The sequence below is a fragment of the Carcharhinus amblyrhynchos genome, chromosome 26, assembly GCF_965287045.1.
Source record: "Carcharhinus amblyrhynchos chromosome 26, sCarAmb.v2.hapA, whole genome shotgun sequence".
Taxonomy (NCBI): domain Eukaryota; kingdom Metazoa; phylum Chordata; class Chondrichthyes; order Carcharhiniformes; family Carcharhinidae; genus Carcharhinus; species Carcharhinus amblyrhynchos.
In genome coordinates this window covers 3900464-3920288 of record NC_137349.1, presented here as the reverse complement: position 1 = coordinate 3920288, position 19825 = coordinate 3900464, and the positions used below count along the sequence as shown (strand labels likewise).

General features: G+C 45.5%; 1 protein-coding gene across 1 annotated transcript in view; it reads right to left on the bottom strand.

Moving 5' to 3' along the window:
* LOC145358767 (uncharacterized) overlaps positions 1–14340 on the bottom strand; it is a 105492-nt gene extending 91152 nt beyond the window's left edge. Inside the window, exon 1 of the mRNA XM_080213035.1 lies at positions 14140–14340. The gene's annotated coding sequence lies outside the window, so the exon portion shown is untranslated. The remainder of the gene's footprint in view (positions 1–14139) is intronic.
* Between the last annotated feature and the right edge of the window lie 5485 nt (positions 14341–19825).

The window sequence follows — 19825 nt, the reverse complement described above, 5'->3', positions numbered from 1 at the left end:
CTTAGTGTCCTGGGATATGTAGGTTAGAGGGATTAGCGGGTAAGTGTATAGGGATATAGGACAGGGCCTGGGTGGGATTGTGGTAGGTGCAGACTCGATGGGCCGAAGGGCCTGTTTCTGCACTGTAGGGTTCTATGATTTTTTTTCTATGATTAATGCAGCTACTGGACTTTCCAACCACCACCTGCCCTACATGTGGCAGAGTCTGAACTTAAGATCGTAGAATCATAGAATTTCTACAGTGCAAAAGGAGACCATTCAGCCCTTCGAGCCTACAGCAATCCCACTCAGGTCCTATCCTCTTAATTCCACATATTTACCCTCAGTCTGTGACACTAAGGGGCAATTTACCATGGCCGATTTACCTAACCTGCACGTCTTTGGACTGTGCGGGGAAACTGGCGCACACGGAGGAAACCCACAAAGACACAGGGAGAACATGCAAACTCCGCACAGACAGTGACCCAAGGCTGTAATTGAACCCAGGTCCCTGGAGCTGTGAGGTAGCAGTGCTAATCACTCTGTTACAATGTCACATCCAGCTATAAATATACTGTCAGTATCTCCAATTCACATTCCATTTCATCATAGAATCCCTACCAAAAGGAGGCCATTCAGCCCATTGACTCAGCATCTTACCCAAGCCCATCCCCGCACCCCACCATCCTATCCCTGTAACCCCATGCTAGCAACAATCCAGCTTTATTCTCTGTTCCTTCATGGGCTCCTAAGAATGGGAAGCATCAAGAACAAACATGTGCAGGTTATGGCCCTGTGATTGTCATTGGAGAAGGCGTCCACCATATTGTTAGGATTGTCAACTGCAATGAGACGTGTTCCTTGAGGTTTCACCTCATGACATTCCCCACAATCCAGCCGTTAGTCGGCCAACACATCCATTCATGCGATATCCTGCCTTCCTACACCAATCAGAAAGCAAAGGAGACTCATCACTCAATTAATGGTTGACTCTTGGCCAATTTGCTCCCTTTCCTCCATTTTCAATGTCTCTATATCTGCTAAAGAGAAACATTGGAAGAAAATGACAGATAAACTAACATTTTAATGCCCCCTTGATGATTTTCCTCCAAGGTTGCACACAGCAATGCCCTGGAAATTGATCTTCAGTTCCTGGAGACTCCAGGCCGACCTTGTGCGATTACTACGCCTGGCAGATAATAGCCCCGAAATTCATCTTTCCTACACATATCTCCAACACAAAATAAAACACACTGCTCTCCTTGTTAAAGAAACTCGTTGCTTTCTGGTGCTTTGGGACCTTGGGCAGCTTGCAGCCTACTTACAATGTAGAGCAGCAATATGTTATTTCTGGCATCTTGTGCTCTCATTGTTTTCTGTGAGAGAATTTTTGGGGATGGGTTATAAGGTCATTTCACTTTCTCTAAAATAAAATTGGAATAAATGAGTCCATTGGGTAGCATCTGTTCTTTGTAGTTGACAAGAACGCATGAAACATCTGCAGACCCTGCTTTTATGCATATCCATGGGTGAATTGCACTAGATCGTTTGTGTGTGACTTGCTGCCAATGTTAATTTTCACAAAGTAGGAAAGTGGAGTGATATAACATCTCTTAATGTGTTGCGTTCGGACCAGCTTTCTGCCATCGCTGCCAGGGACCCGGGTTCGATCCTGGCCTCAGGTGACTGTCCGTGTGACGTTTGCACATTCTTCCCGTATCTGCATGGGTTTCCTCCGGGTGCTCCGGTTTCCTCCCACACTCCAAAGGTGTGCAGGTTGGGTGTGAATTAGCCGTGCAAAATTGCCTCTTAGTGTCCAAGGATGTGTGTAGGCTAGGGGGGATATGTGGGGTAAATGTGTGAAGTTACAGGGATTGGGCAGAGCTTGGGTCTGGATGGGATGGCTTTGTCGGAGAGTTGGTGTGGACTCTCCTTCTGCACTGTAATGATTCTACAGATTGTGGGGCTGATACTCCCAGCCTTCTGCACTGCACAAGCAGCGGGTCAGGGGATATCAGCGGGGGGCAGTTTCTTGGGCATCTTGAGTGTCTCCCAGCTGAAGATTTCCAGGGTCATCAGCTCCGCCCCAGAAATTAGTGCTGATTACAAAATGGAAATCACGATTTCCATGTGATTAGAGGACCTGGGACTAAAGTCTCTTGGCCCATGAGTTCCATCCCCCCAACAACCCCACTCCCAGCCCCTCCACCTCCTTCTCTCACCAGGAGTACTTCACTCCAGCGGGATTTATTCCTGCTCCCCACCAACGGGGAATGGGCAGCCCGACCCCGCTGGAGGGAAGAGAGGGCATTGAAGCCCCCCCACCCCAGGGACATCGGGGATAAGGGTGGTACCCCCTGGGCAGTGCCAGCCTGATAGTGCAAACCTGGCACCCTAGCATTGCGCAAGGGTCACTTTGCCACTGCTCATCGGGCATTGGGCTGTGTCAAGGGAGCATGACCAGAGGGGCTGGGACCCACCGGGGGTTGCAATTGGTGCGAGTGTGGGGACCCGCTGTCATTCTGCACTTTATATAACTGCAAGAGGTGATCGGGGCTGACCACCTGAGTGGGAGGTGAGAGGGTCGGGGCTGTCATGGGAGTAGGGTTGTTGGGGGTGGTTGGGGCTGTCAGGGTGGGAAACAGGCCCTTCAGCTCAACTTGCCCACGCCGCCCTTTTTTTAAAACCAGCAAGGTGATCCCAATTACTGGCATTTGGCCCATATCCCTCTATACCCACCTTACCCATGTAACTGTCTAAATGCTTTTCAAAAGACAAAATTGTACCCACTTCTACTACTACCTCTGGCAGCTTATTCCAGATATCCACCACCCTCTGTGTGAAAAATTGCCCCTCTGGACTCCTTTGTATCTCTCCCCTCTCACCTTAAACCAACGTCCTCTAGTTTTGGACTCCCCTACCTTTGGGAAAAGATAGTGACTATCTGGCTGATCTACGCCCCTCATTATTTTATAGACCTCTATAAGATTGCCCCTAAGTCTCCTATGGTCCAGAGAAAAGAGTCTCAGTCTATCCAGCCTCTCCTTATCACTCAAACCATCAAGACCCGGTAGCATCCTAGTAAATCGCCTTTCGAGTGAGAGTGAGCAACCGATACATGTATGGTCAATCCAATAGGTGGAACTGATTTCTTAAAATCAAGCCTGTAGGAGTCACGGGGATTGGAGATGTGAGGAGTTCCACAGCTTTGAAGCCCATGTGAAAGATTGCGATTGAAGAGGGGTTACTGCGCTGATTCATCATTCCCAACTCCTGAGGATACAGGAAGGAAGGCGTGACACTCAGGGTAATTTTCACCCTTGCCATCTGAGCAGGAAAGTGTCATTGTCTGTCAATAACGCTTGGAAACAAATGACACAAGGCGTGTTTTGGGAATTAATTTGAAGTCTGACTTAAGAGATCTGTGTTCCAAGGAAACACTCGTGCATTAGTTTAGACACACATTCACAGATGTTGCCTTTTCCTTTGAAAAGTCCCAAGTCTTGCACACGCTCCCTCTCCCATTGTGAAAACAGTCAAATGATTAACCAGCTGTTTTTATATGGGAGCTGGGACCTGGGGAGAACTGGCTGACTGGGACACAATCCTGTATTCAGCTGTGGCTTGTGCTTCTTCCTGTAAGCTAGGGGCTCATTCCTGCACTGCAAGTGCACGCACTAGCACAAACTATCTCTTGAACGTTTTGTGCACGTGGAGCAGTAACATTCCTTTCTATCACTTGGCTCACTGGCTCAAAAGGTTGTGAGTTCAGTTCCCCCTCCGAGAATCAATGTTACATCAAAGCTAACAACCAGACCAGGTAAGGATGGCAAATTTCCTTCCCTAAAGGACATTCATAAGCCAAATAGTGTTTTCCCGACAATCAACAATGGTTTCACGGTCATCAGCAGGTTCTTAATTCCAGGTATTTTTTATTGAATTCAAATTCCACCATCTGCCGTGAGGGGATTCCAATCCGGCCCTCCGGGACATTAGCTGAGTTTCTGGATTAATTGTCCAGTGATTAATACCAATCGGCCATTGCCTCCCCAACCGAGAAGTAACAAAGGTCATGAAAGAGCTGAATAACACAGGTGTCACTTGTTTTGAACAATAAAAGAATTCAACATGAACGTGTTAATTTTTTGTATAGTGCTGCGCTGGTGGAGTGCCATCCTTTAGATGAGATGCCAAATCTGTTGTAATGTGCCTTTAAGGGAAAACAGCATGACATCACTAGAAGGAAGTGTGTCATGTAATCCAGTTTCAGTTTCACTTTTGCCTTTGTGCAGAGCAAACAGGGACCGATAAACTTGAAGGCAAAAGTGAAATGAAAACTAGAATGCCTGACACACTGTCTTCCCACTGCAATCCCTTGAAGGCTTATTACAACAAAATAAGGTTCCGCCTGCTCTCTCAGGATGTATCTATGATCCCATGGCATTATTTTAGGGTCATCAACTCTCCAGGATTGGCCTTGAGCTTCCAAGAATTGAAAATCAATCATCGGGACATTGCAGAGCGCAACCCTGACAAAATATCATCAGGACATTAGAAATGTCATTTTCACATTCTTTGCCAGATGTGAAAATGGGAAGAAAGGTTGTTTGGTTGACAGTCAAACTATCATCCAATCGGAATTTTACTGGCCTGTCCGACATGGCAACCGTCGTGGGTGAGGAGTGGATCATGGAAAAGTCTGTTGACCTCGGGCAGGATTTTACGGTTTTGGGACGCGTGAGGTCATAAAATCCCGCCCTGAGCCTTTTTGCTTTCCGGTTGGTGTAGGAAAGCTGTGTGTTGGCTGACTAATGGCTGGAGCATGGAACCAAGTCATGTGATCAAATCTCCAGGAACAAATTTAACCGCGGGGTTGGCAATCCAATGCTATTCATAAAGAAGAACATGGGGGAGGTTATCCCTGAGAACAAAAGAGAAAATCTCAGCAGGCCTGGCAACATCTGTAAGGAGAGAAAAGAGCTGACGTTTCGAGTCCTGATGGCATTTGAATATTTAAGATTACAGAGGTACGTAATTTCTAATCCTTAAAGTTATACACCATATAAATTTTGATGACTTTCCTAGGGGATTGAAAGCTAGTAATTATTGTATAACTGAAATAACCGTCACCTGGACTCGAAATGTCAGCTCTTTTCTCTCCTTACAGATGCTGACAGACTTGCTGAGATTTTCCAGCATTGTCTCTTTTGGTTTCAGATTCCAGCATCCACAGTAATTTGCTTTTATCCAGTTATCCCTGGTGTCATGGCTAATATTTATCAACGCCACAATAACAGTTTATCTGTCCACTATCACTTGCGCCCTGTATTTCTAGGTGGGCATACCCATTTTCTACAATAATGGCCACACTTCAAACGTACTTAATTGGCTGTAAAATGCTTTGGGGAAATCTGTAACTATGAAATGTGCACAATAAATGGAAGTTTTTTTTAGCATACTAAGCTGCACCAGCACTGATCCAACAGTACATCGGGTGTGGGAGGCATGGCGCAGTCAGTTAAAAACTAGGGTTCCAGGGCTTCTTACCCCTAGTAAATCCAACAGATTTGTCTTTACTGAATGCATAAAATCCTCATTCTGGAAGGTAGCTGCTGAAGACTAACCTAAAAAAGCAGACACTCAGATTATTAGTCATGTTGCCGCCAATTCTGCAACATATTGAATTGCAAGTTCTTACCAGACTTGTCAAGTTACAACCCTTAAGTGACAATCTTTGCTCTTGTCAGTGATGAATAGTTTCTTAATGAACAACTTCACGCACAATTTATAACCATTACTCAACCAACCTGACTTCAGAAGGGTAACAAGATAAGTTCACTGTTCTTAAACATTTGTTTTGTTAAATTAAAGTGCTCTGAGGTTTCATAGCAAAGTTTCAACATTCAGGCTAAAACTTAAGGAAATTTAATAATATGATGCCAATTTCCTCATCAGTCATGCTTTTTCTGCTTTGGATTCAAATCCCACTTCCAGGGCTGGGATTTCAGCGCATAGAATCATAAAATCCCTGCAATGCAGAAGGAGACCATTTGACCCATTGAGTCTGCACCAACCACAATCCCACCCAGGTCCTATTCCAGTAACTCCACAAATTTACCCTGCTAATCCCCTGTCAACAAGATCAGTTTAACACGGCCAATCAACCTAACCAGCACATCTTTCGGACTATAGAAGGAAACTGGAGCATCCGGAGGAAACCCATGCAGATACAGGGAGAATATGCAATCTCCACACAGCGAGTGATCCAAAGCCAGAATTGAACTTGGGTCCCTGGCGCTGTGAGGCAGCATTGGTCTAGGTCTGAGGGAATGCTGCACTCTCTGAGGTCAAGTGTGGGACTTTCCGTCCGCTCTTGCCCCAAGACTGGAAAATCCTGTCCTGCTTGCTACAATTCACATAGTGGGCAGGACAGGAAAATTCCACCCTCTGTCTTTTGGATAAAAGGTTAAACTGAGGTCCCAGCTGCTTGTTCAGGTGGATGTAAACAGGAATCCCATGCCAGTCAATGACAGCAAACAGTGTACAGAGCACCATTGACTCCTCAACCAACCTCAAGATAGAACAGATGCATTCCATTGGTCACTTGTCATTTGTGGAATCTTACTATGCATAAATTAGCTGAGATTATGCCCACAACATCTTTTCCCAAAGGTAGGGGAGTCTAAAACTAGGGGGCATAGGTTGAAGGTGACAGGGGAGAAGCCCTCTCATCAGAGAGTCCAGAGGGGCAATTTCTTCACTCAGAGAGTGGTAAGTGTCTGGAACAAACTGTCAGGGGTAATACTACAGGTGGGTCCAATTTTACCTTTTAAGAAGTATTTAGACAGTTACTTGGGTAAGATGGGTATAGAGGGACATGGGCCAAATGCTGGCAATTGGGACTAGTTCAGTGGTAAAAACTGGGCAGCATGGACAAGTTGGGCCAAATGGCCTGTTCCATGCTGTCAACCTTTATGATTCTATGATATAGAAGTTACTAACTAAAAATATCATCCTTTGGCTGTGAGGCTCTTTGGAATGTCCTGAGGATGTGAAAGACGTTATATTCATATAAACTCTGTGGATGGGATTTTCCAGCTCTCCCCCACCCTCCACGGCGTATACTCGGAAGGCAGAGGAGGCCCGTCATTGGCTGATGGCAGCATCTTCTGGTCCTGCTGATGTCACAGATTTTGCTTGCCCTACGCTCTCCACCATCAGGGGTTGTGCCACAAGGGATTACCATTGGCTGGAGGATCCTACCGGTGGGAAGGGTTGGAAAATTTCTGCCTTTTTATCAGGCAATATCATCTCCCGTAGGTGTTTACTTTTACATCTCAAAGGATAAGACCCCATGTAGTAATGACCTGCTAAAGGACTGGCTCTCTCGTTCATTCATTCACGTCTTGTGGTCTTCTGCTTTCTTCTTCAGCAACTCATAGGAACTTCCCGTTTCCAACTTCCACTAGTAATATGATTAGAGATAAGAATATGTGATGTGGTTTCCTGTTGCATATATCGCTCCTGTGAGTTATTAGGTGAAAAGACAGACAATGTAATTTGTGCCCTGTTTGTGAGCTGGCCTGACTTTCGTCAAGTGCTCACTATCTTTGTGTTAGCAGCCAGCTCCCACATACAGGCAGTAAATCATATCCCACAGATCATGGTTCCTCAGTTGGAGTAACCCAGGGACGGGGAGAGAAACTGAAAGTAACCACGGCTGGGGTTCTGTGATCTTGTTCGTCTCATTTCCCCCTGCCAGGAAGAACAGAGAAATTGACACTGAGCCAAAACTCCATTCATTGCGACAGGAATGGGGAATTCCAGTTGTGGGTGGAGTTGAGGAATTCCAGTCCATGTGTGTATCCACCTACATAAATAGATGTAAATATAGATATGCTAAAATATTCCGCATGCATGTTCTTGTCATGGGATGTACACTGTGGAAAATGTTCACCTTGTTTGAGGGATTGCCAAGGAGAGAGTTTCATGAGCAAACATCACTCAGTGAGTGCTGGCAGAGTGTAGACATTGCTAGCAAATTGTTGCCCAAACCAAAGTTCTGTTGAGAAGTGGTGGTGCGTCACCCTCTTGAACCACTACAGTTCATGTGGTGAAGGTACTGGCTAATAGATAGGGGAGTTCCAGGTTTTGGCCCAGCAACAATGAAGAAATGACAATGACCTGTAGTCAGGATGGTGTGTGACAATTGGAAATGAACTGGTGCTGAATGCCCACTGGGCAGTGGGCAATCGGGGTCCTACATTTCTTGCAAAACACCCAATACCAGTTGGAGAGAAATATGGACAGTCGCATTTTCCAGAATTATAAGGCCAATTGGCAATTTTTGATTTGATCTGATTTGATTTATTATTCTCACATGTATTGGTATACAGTGAAAAGCATTGTTTCTTGCGTGCTGTACAAAGCATACCGTACATAGAGAAGGAAAGGAGAAATTTGCACAAGGCAGGTTTTATGAGTTTTTCCAGAATAATTCTGGAGGGTGTGGAGGAACGTGTGTTCTTGATTCACCCCCAATTCCACAGTCCCGATGTGTCTTATCTGTTCGAAAGCTGTTGCTACAATTGGCCTTGGGGAGGATTTTCTAGCCTCCCCCCTTCCTTTCTGCTGTGGGGAAGCTATGAACAATGAGAAATCCTCTTGAGTTACCCAGATTTTTCATTGACATGGGAGTCAAGGGTAATAGAATCTCCAGAGTACAGAAGGAGGCCATTTGGCCCATCGAGTCTGCATCAACTTTCTGACAGAGTATCCACTCAGGCCCTTTCCCGTAACCCTATGTATTTACCCTACTGATCCCCCCGAATCTACACATCTTCAGACAAGAAGGAATGATTTAGCAGGGCCAATCCACCTAACCTAACCTGGAAAAGGCATGCAGATCGGAAAGTAGAATTAAGCCCCTAGTTGGAATTGATCCCCCACAGTGGAACAGCGGATGGCACTGCTGCCTCACAGCACCAGGGATCTGGGTTCAATTCTGGCCTTGGGTCATTGTTGGTGTGGAGTTTGCACATTCTCCCTGTGTCTGTGTGGGTTTCCTCTGGGTGCTCCGGTTTCCTCCCACAGCCCAAAGATGTGAGGGTTAGATTGATTGGCTATGCCAAATTGCTCCTGAATGTAAAGGGATTAGCAGGGTAATGATATGAGGCTGCAGGAATAGGGCCTGGGTGGGATTGTGGTTGGTGCAGACTCGATGGGCTGAATGGCCTCCTTCTGCACTGCAGTGATTCTCTGATCCTAACTCAGATCAGCCATGATCTTATTGGATGTTGGAGGAGGCTGCAGGGGCTGAATGGCCTTTGTCTGCTTCTATTTCTGATCTTCTGATGAAATGGGTAAAAATACAATAGATTACAACGTGGTTGTCGTTCAATGGGTTCCTCACAACAAGTTCCAGACTTAACTCACAAATCCGTAACCTTTCCAGGGGTGAGACAAACATACATTTTATGCAAAAGCTGAGGGAATGAATCTAAAGATTGATAGACCAGATGGGATAACATGAAAATAAACAGCAATGGCTATTGGCTGGAGGACAGCAAATATTATCCAGTGTTTAAAAATGCAATGAGCAATCAACCTGGGAATTATAGCTAGCGAGTTGAACATCTGTGCAGAGAAACTGCTCAAGAGCACCTTACAGGATGCAATCAATGTTCATCAGAGGCTTCCTGAGGGAATAAAAAGTCCTCGGCAAAGATTTAGGATCTTTAGGATCACGACTGACTGGAGTGGGACCAGCCCGGCGCTCACTCTGCTGAGATCCGGCCATTTTGGCACGGGATTTGGTCTCTCAGTATTTGCGAGGGGGCAAGTGCTTCCCAACAGGAAAAGAACAGTTCCAACCAGTATTCTTATTTCCCTGTTTTTACTGGTGTTCCATTTCATGGTATACCTGAGGTAAAGAGAAAATGCTGGAAAATCTCAGCAGGTCTGGCAGCATCTGTAAGGAGAGAAAAGTACTGACATTTTGAATCAGATAACCCTTTGTCAAAGCTGAGGACTGGCGTACCACTGCACCACAGCCTTTCTCTCTAAGATACTCGGAAAGGCTGTGGTGTAGTGATATTGTCTCTAAACTAATATTCCAGGGGTAATGCTCTGGGGACCCATTGGTGAAACTTGAATTGAATAAAAATCTGAAATTAAAAGCTTACTGATAACCATTGTAAATCATTGTAAAGGCCCATCTGGTTCCTTTTAGGGGAGGAAATCTACTGTTGTTAACTAATCAGGCCTGCATAAAGTTTTTTAAAGTTTATTTATTAGTCACAAGTAAGGTTTACATTAACATTGCAATGAAGTTACTGTGAAATTCGCCCAGTCATCACACTCTGGTGCCTCTTTGGGTACATTGAGGGAGAATTTAGCATTGCCAATGCACCTAACCAGCGTGTCTTTTGGACTGTGGTAGGAAACCCACACAGACACAGGGAGAATGTGCAAACTCCACACAGACTGTGATCCAAGCCGGGAATCCAACCCAGTCCCCTGGCACTGTGAGGCAGCAATGCTAACCACCATGCCACGTGGAGTACATGTGATCCAGGATGACTCTAAAAATGCCCCCTTCAAGAGCAATTAGGGATGGGTAATAAATACAGATCCTGCCACCGATGCCAGCTTCCCATGAAAGAATTAAAAAAAATACATGGGCAGTTTGGAGCAGTGTTCTTATTTCTCCCTCTTTACAGTTTTTCTTCTGAGTTGTTTTAGGTGCCCATTTGCCACACCCGAAAAATGGAATGAACGCACGCTCAATTCTTCTGTGTTGCGCCCTTTCTACACCCAAGAAACGTCAGCCATGCGAACGATATTTCTTAACTTGTCAAAGACCCACTGTTGCCAAACTCCAATCCTGATCCTGCTGTGAACTGCGCTGGCAGCTGCCAGATAAAATCAGAGTGCCCCAAACCCAAAATTATTCAAATCGTTACAGTTCTTGCAGCCCAGGGAGTGAATCTGGTTGGTGACACCAAAAGCACTAGCATTAAAATATTGACCTCTTTTTTATATTGGGCGACAGTGACAGATGCACGGAACCATCTCAGTGTCCCAGATTCTGGCCCATACGGATCTCACACAGTTTAGCTGCTGCCACTTTCGTTTGCCTCAAGTGCATACCTCTGAGGAAGGATAGGGCCTACATTCCACTTTTAAAAAGTCTGGACTATTTCTTTCAGAGTTTAGTGGTCACTTGCCCTTGATTTGTCTAAAATTTGGCTTAATTAATTGCAGAATACACCTCCAGCAAGTGTGAACGTACATAGTTCAAAAACACAAGTGTACCACTCGATATGCTATACTGTTCTTTTAACCTCTTGGGGCTTTTTGAGTTCATAGATCAACGTTACAATGATATCTCACGGCTCCTCGTGCATGAGTGATTTAACAAGTAGGTTACAATAGAATGAGAATACTATTGCATTGTGTCAACTCTCCTAGTATCATAGAGTCATAGAAACCCTACAGTCCAGATGGAGGCCATTTGGCCCATTGAGTGCACATGACCACAATCCCACCCAAGCTCTATCCCCACAATTGCATGCATTTATCCTAGCAATTTAGCATGGCCAATCCACCTAACCCACATGTCTTTGGAGGAAACTGGAGCACCTAAAAGAAACCCACACAGACATGGGGAGAATGTGCACACAGTGACCCAGGTCAGGAATTGAACCCAGGTCCCTGGCGCTATGAGGCAGCAGCACTAACCACTGTGCTGCCCTTACACGCAGTTTAATTTGGTTATATGGGCAAGTCCTTCACCTACACAAAAATACAGGCCGGAATTTTCCAGCCAATCTGGTCCACGGGTTTCCCTGTGGTGAGGGATGCATTCAGCGGGAATCCCCATTGACAACGGCAGAACCAGAAGGGCCCGCCACCGGCCAATAGCAGCCTTGTCTGTCACTGTGAAACACGCAGCGGATTGCATGGAAAAGTCTGTCCACAGGGCGTGATCTTACCTGCCGTTCGCACCCCACTGCTGCTGCAGCCAGTCAAATCTGTGTTCAGTGCAGCGGGATGGGAAAATCCTGCTGGCGTGAACGGTAATAAGATTCGGGCCACAGTTTCTCAAGTTTCATAGAATCATAGAATCTTCCAGAATGGCCAGAAAATTCTGGCCTGTATTTTCAAATAATCCTGCAGTGCAAAAGGAGGCCATTTGGCCCATCGAGTCTGCACAGACCACAATCCCACTCAGGCCCTAACCCCATAACCCCATGCATTTATCCTAGTTAGTCCCCATTGACACAGGGGGCAATTTACCAAGGCCAATCCACCTAACCGGCACATCATTGGACTCTGGGAGGAAAACCCACACAGACATGGGGAGAACATGCAGGCTTCACACAGACAATGACCCAAGCCGGGAATTGAACCCAGGCCCCTGGCGCTGTGAGGCAGCGGTGCTAACCACTGTGCCACCGTGCCACCCTTCATTATTCAAAGAATTGCAAATGGGGCATATGCAGCATTGAAGGTGGCCATTCGGCCCACTGTGTTCACACTGACCACTTTCTGGTTCCTGGTCCCGTAGCCTCGTACGTTGTGTACTTTAAGAATGTATTCAAGTATTTTTTTTAGGTTTAATGAGGGTTTCTGCCTTTGCCACCCTCTCAGGCAGTGAGTTCCAGATCCGCAAAACTCTCTGGGTGAAAGAAGATCCCCTCAAATCCCTTCTGTATCTCCTACCTCTTCCCCTCAATCTCTGCTCCTTGGTTATGGATTCCTCACGCAAGGAGCATATCCACTCTGTCTAAACACCTTACCACTGGAAATAGCTGTAGAATGGTCTGAACTCTCACAGGGCTAGTGGAAACACAATTAGTTATCCATTCAGCTAATGCACTCTGGCAAAAAGAGAAATTAATGGAACTGAAATCCACGTGGGTTCTGCAACAGGTGAATGTTCAACTCTGCCAGGTCACCACCCAAGTAACGAAGATTGAAGTAGTACACGCTGTGCATGCAAATTCGTGGTACAAATCCACATCCGTTTTCTCCGTAATACTACAACACCAGAACTCCATACCATTGTCTTAAAGAGCTTCCTTATTGAAACATCTCCTTAGATTCAAATGTTGCACAGTGTGATCTTGAGTCATAGAATCTTAGAATCCTTACAGTGCTGAAAGAGGCCATTCAGCCCATCAGCTGAACCAACAACACCCAGGCCCTATCCCTGCAACCCAAGTATTTACCCTTCTAATCCAAAGTCTAAAGATTTACAGGTGAGGTGGATAGGCCATGCTAAATTGCTCCTTAGTGTCAGGGGTAAATGCATGGGGTTGTGGGGATAGGACCTGGATGGGACTGTAGTCGGTGCAGACTCAATGGGCCAAATGGCCTTTTTCTGCATTGTAAGATTCTATGATTCTATAATCCTCCTGATATTAAGGGGCAATTTAGCATGGCCAATCAACCTAACCCGCACATCATTAGACTGTGGAAGGAAACTGGAGCACCAGGAGGAAACCCACGCACACACGGGGAGAACATGCAAACTCCACACAGACGTTCACCTGAGGCTGGAATTAAACCCAGGTCCCTGACGCTGTGAGGCAGCAGTGATAACCACTGTGCTGCCCTCATACAGATCCCTGACCGGGGCTTATGTTAACTTATCTTGGAGATTTCAGGAGATAATTGAATCAAAAAAACATGAACGAATGAGCTCTTCAGGATTCGATACAGATCTGGGATACAGCGAGATTTATGGAGATTATATTTAGATCAGTCTAGTGATCTGATTGCTAAATCTGCAACAACTTGTAATCAGTAGTCTTTGAAAAGCACAGAGACGGCGTCACTGAAGAACAATCACATCTAGATTGAAGATGTTTGATTTGATGGTATGTTGAACTCACTTCATCATTCTACATATTTGTGTCCTTGTTCTACATAGCATTAAGCTTCTGAAACACTCAACAAAAAAATACCTTTCACAGTCAGATGACGAGAGGGAGAAAGAAAACTGCATTCAGTTGCTTTGAGGTCACCATTAGAACTGCAAGGATAGTTTATTAATCAACTATCTATGCCTTACAGTCACCCTGTGACAAATAGTTATTAAACGTATGTAAAAGAATTATTTTCTAAAAAAAAATCAAAGCAGTAAAAACTTACCTGCTTCTTTTTCTTTAACGTTTGGTGTTTTTTCCTCCGTTTTCTGCTCAGACTCCTGACATCTCTCCTCTGCAGGTAGATACACCTGGCACACTTACACTGGTGCACCTAAAAATAGTGTCCTGAAGGCAATGCCATTAATTGTCAAGATGTCCTGCCTAGTGCTGGGGCTGAAGACCGAAATGCGAGGAAATAACAGAGAGGCAGTTCAATTCTTTTTGCTTTGTTTTGAGAAAAATGCTCTGTTTTTTTTAGTTAACTCTTAATTAATAATTGGCAGTGATTACATTTTGCTAAACTGGGCTTTACTCCCAGGCAAGGCAGCAGAAAATTAGTAATCTCCACCGCAATGGCCATTGAGGATTATCGGTCCACTTCTTGTCCTTCTGAAGTTTGGACATTTCATCTTGCTTTGCTTCACCCAATTTTGCAAATGATCTGCTAACTCAAGCTTCAGTAACACCATAACTTGGGAGTAAGATTGCTAATGTTGATGCATAAATCGGTATTTCATTTGCATATCTCCATGGAATTGCTAGGAAACACAATGAGGCTAATTTGAATATGTATAAGACGGCGTTAACCTTTTGAGTGCTCGGGGTAACATGAAGCTTTCAAAAATGCTAGCATTGATTTGTTCTTTTTCTAGACACATTTTCAATGCACTGTCAGTATTAAATGTTAGAAAGTAGGCTGGAAATTGAGTACAGCACCGCAATGAATAAAGAGTTGCTTTCCAGTATATTAAAGGGTCGAGTCATGCCTGAACTGAAATGTATTATTAAATCTGCATGGTGAGCTAAATCGTAAAATAAATAGAAGTCATAGCAACAGGAATGAATTTATTAGACTACTTAAGGAGATGGAGAAATGGCACAGTGGTTAGCGCTGCTGCCTCTCAGTGCCAGGGACCCAGGTTCAATTCCAGCCTTGGTTCACTGTCTATGTGGAGTTTGCACATTCTTCCCGTGGGTTTCCTCCGGGTGCTCCGGTTTCCTCCCACAGTCCAAAGATGTGCGGGTTAGGTTGATTGGTCGTGCTAAATTGACTCTAGTGTCAGGGGGATTAGCAGGATAAATGTGTGGGGTTACAGGAATAGGGCCTGGGTGGGATTATGGTCAGTACAGACACGATGGACCGAATGGCCTTCTTCTGTACTGTTGGGATTCTTACACACAAGGGTGATGGTAGTACAGTGGAAATGTTCAGTGGACCAGTAATCCAGAGGTCCGGATGAATCCCTCGAAGTTGACGGAATTGACGGCACGGAGACAGGCTCTTTGGTCCATGCCGACCAGAATGCCCATCTAAGCTGACCCTACTCGCCTGCCTTTGCTCTAAACCGTTCCCATCCTTGTATCTGTCCAAATACCTTCTAAATGTTATCAATCTCCCTGCCTCAACCACTTCCTCTGGCAGCTCATTCCACATATGTACCGCCCTCTGGGTAAAAAACTTGCTCCTCAGGTTCCCATTAATTCTTTCCTTTCTTAACTCAAACCTATTCTCTCTAGTTCCCAATTCCCCAACCCTGGGAAAATGGCTGAGTGCATTCACCCTATCCATGCCTCTCGTGATCTTATACACTTCTATAAGATATGAATTTGAATCCCACCACAACAACTGGCAGAGTTCAATCCAATTAATTAATAAACCTGGAATAAAATGTGAGTCTCGGTGACCTTGAAGCTGTAAGAATTGCTGTAAAAGCCTTCAGGGAAGCAAATCTGCTGTCCTTGCCTAGCCTACATGTAGCTCCAGACCAACAGCAAAGTGGTAAGTGTGCCACCAACTGAGCCATGGCTGACACTTTCAGGCTGGTATTTGATGGAAGCGATGGGGGGGTCTTGTTCCACTTTGTCTCTTTTCGGGACAGCGTGCTGAATTAAGTGCCAATCGGGCACAAAACGGGGCAGATGTGCGCCCACTCCAGGATCAGGCATGAGGTGGAAGTCACACCCGTTGGGGATCAGCTGCCGCTGGGCAGAGGGTGGCAGCTCTTCGTTGCTTGGCGACGCCTTTTGGGAAGCAGTTGTCAGTTGCTGGCACTAAACCCACCCGAGGCCCAAAATCGAGAATGGACCCTGGTGCAGTGAGTGAGATGGCGATGGGGGTCGGGGGGAGGGTGTGGTGGTGTGGGCATCATCATGGGGGCTGCAGGGGATGGGTGGGCTGCAGCAAAGGCGGCAGGCCCTAATCCTCTTCCTGATGCCTTGTCCCTCGATCAGATGCAGGTACCTTTAAACAACGGGCTCCCCTGCGGAAGTCCACAAGCAATAATTCTGTGATTGCTAAAAAGAGTGTTCAAAGGAACATTTGCTGACATTACGGTGCCTGTTACTGGAGTTTGGGCCACTTCAGACTATTTCCAACCAGGTATGACAAATCCCTTTAAAAAACTGGGCAGAGGCACAAAATGTCTGAGAATATTTCGTGATCAATCTGAGGAGATCACAATCCTCAAACTGACTACAAATCTTTCATTGCATTAGAAAATCATCTTAATAAAATGATTTGAACTACACTCAGTAGAGGAAAATTCCCCCTTTTTTTATACTTACAAAAACAAATAAAAATGATTTTTTGGTAGCGTTACCTAAACGATCCATAATAATTAAAGTCAAAGGAACACAGATACTTGGAAATCCAAGTTCAACATCCTTTTCTTAATTATCTGGCTACAAAACTTGGTTTGACTTCAGTTATTTGACCCACTATCTTTATATTCAGGTTCCTTGGACATGGAGAAGGTTCCTTTGGAACAGGTTTAACTTATAAAGATTTCCTGCGATTTTGTAACCATAGTTTACAGCACAGGGAGAAGCCATCCAGCCCACTGTGTCTATGCCAGCTGAAAAAACTAGCCCCTGTATCTGCAGCCTTGCAGGTTACAGCACTTCTGGTGCAGATCCAGGAACCTTTTAAATGAGATGAAGATTTCTGTCTCAACCACCAATCTAGGCAATGAATTCCAGCCACCTATCATCTTCTGAGAGAAAGATTATTTCCTAATATCTTCTCTTATTCCTCTACCAATCATCCTAAATTTGTGTCTCCAAGTAACTGACCTCTCTGTTAAGGGAGACAAGTCTTCCCTGTGTACGTGGGTGGCACGGTGGCACAGTGGTTAGCATTGTTGTCTCACAGTGCCAGGGATCCAGGTTCAATTCCAGCCTTGAGTGACTGTCTGTGTGGAGTTTGCACATTCTCCCTGTGTCTGCATGGGTTTTTTCCGGGTGCTCCAGTTTCCTTCCACAGTCCAAAGATGTGTAAGTTAACTGGGATTGGTCATGCTAAATTGCCCCTTAGTGTCCAAAGATGTGTAGGTTAGGGGGATTAGCGGAGTAAATGTGTGTGGTTATGGGGATAGTGCCTGGGACGATGCTCATTCAGACTCAAAAGAGACAAGGGGCCGAATGGTATCCTTCTGCACTGTAGGGATTCTATGATACTCTTATTATACTCTTAGGGGAGGTGTTGGTGTAATGCTACTGATAGTGTTATTGTCACTGGGCTAGTAATCCAGAGACCCAGGGTGATCCTCCGGGGCCCGGGTTCGAATCCCACCAAGGTAGATGGTGGCATTTGACGACTAGGGGATATTCACAGTAACTTCATTGTAGTGTTAATGTAAGCCTACTTGTTACTAATAAATAAATAAACTTTAAATTTAAGTCCAGATCATTAATATTTACCAAAAGGAACAAGGGATCCATTATGAGGACACCCAATGACTCAAGCATCCATCAGTCATTACACTTTGACACATAGAAACATAGAAAAAAGGAGCAGGAGTAGGCCACTCAGCCCATCGAGCCTGCTCCACCATTCAACTTGGTCATGGTCCATCTGCCATCTCAATGCCACACTCCAGTGCTCTCCCAATATCCCTTGTCACCTTTAGTATCTATAAATCTGTTTCCTTCTTAACAATATTCAGTGATTTGGCTTCTACAGCCTTGTGTAGTGGAGAATTCCATAGGTTCACCATCCTTTATTTTCTGCCATAGAGTCAATTTTTGATCCAACACACCACGTTCAGCCCTGATCTTACTGAATTGTGCAGCAGGTTTGAGGGGCCAAGTGGCCTATTCCTGCTCCAAATTTGCATGTTTTGTATTTACCTGTGTCATGGGCTTTTATTTTTCTGAATAAACTGCCACGTGGGACCTTGTCAAATGCCTTAGTAAAATCCACATAGATCATATCCACGGCACTAAGACCGTAAAGACCATAAGACATAGGAGCAGAATTGGCCCATTGACTCTGTTCCATCATTCAATCATGGCTGATATTTTTCTTATCCCTATTCTCTTGCCCTTTCCCTGTAACCCCTGACTCCCTTATGAATCAAGAACCTCATTGATCCTCCCTGTTACTTCCTCAAAAATTCAGTTTGTTTGGGATAACGCAACTTTCCCTTAACAAAACCATGCCGATAATTCCTGATTAATTCCGTGCTTTTCCTATGTGCACCTTTGGAGAATATAAGGAGGGGGAGGAAGTTTCTACTAAGTGAATTGGTGGAAAAATTGTACATTTGTAAGAAATGTGCATGATGACAAAGAGTGAAATTTCCTCCTTGTTGTGTGGAACAAGGAAATAGCCATTTTCTTTTAAATCCTTGGAGGAATAGCATCAATACTGTTCTTATCTCTGAGGCTATATTCAAACGTGTGAAGACTTTGTCTGGCCAATATTTCTGACAACTTTTTTTACTGAATACATTTCCAATTCCACCAGAAATACTGAACAAAAGTATGGGCAGAATTCTCCCAAAAAAATTCTAAGTGTTGAATTTGCGAGAGAACTGGAGTAATTCACGCTGTTTTTTTTCAGTAGAACTCATACTAGAGTCTCCCACACTCTGTGCACTGCAGAGGCCACCAACATGAATATCATTAGACTTCAGGGAGCAGAGCCTATTCCCACTCGGGAGGCTGAAACCATGGCCTTCTGCACATGCGCTTTGGACCCGCACTGTCAGCCTCCTGTATGCCAACTAGCTCGATCACTAGTCAGCCTGGGACCCCCGCATTGCTGCCCCCTCCAAGCCCTCATGGCCTGATCCTCTGACCAATCCTGGCTGCCCTGTCCTGGGCTACCCTGGTCTCCAGCCTGTCCCCGTCACCTGGCAGCGCAGACGTTCCCCCCCACCCCACACCCCGACAGACCCACGCCTCCCAGACCTTACCGGTTGCTGGCTTCCCTCCTGCACCCATTGATCCCTAGGCAGATTGGCAGCAGGACCCCCCCCACCCGCACCGATTGCCCCTGAGGCATCACCCCAACAGATCCTGCCCACGAAGCCCAACCTCAATGGGCCCTGCCCCTATCACTGCCCCATGCCTGATGGACGGTGCCAAGGTACCCCCTGGGCATGGGCACTTTGCCCCTTGTGCAGTGCCAGAGGGCACAGGCTGGCACAGCCAGGGTGCCTATGCCTGGGGGAGGGGTGGCCCAATTGTTCCCCCTTCACTCCAGTGGACTCAGGCCAATAGCTCTCCGAAAGTTTAAAATTTACTTATTAGTCGCAGGTAAGGCTTACATTAACATAGCAATGAAGTTACTGTGAAATTCCCCTATCGCCACATTCTGGTGCCTGTTCAGGTCAATGAACCTAACCAGCACGCCTTTCAGTCTGTGGGAGGAAACCAGAGAACCCAGAGGAAACCCATGCAGACAT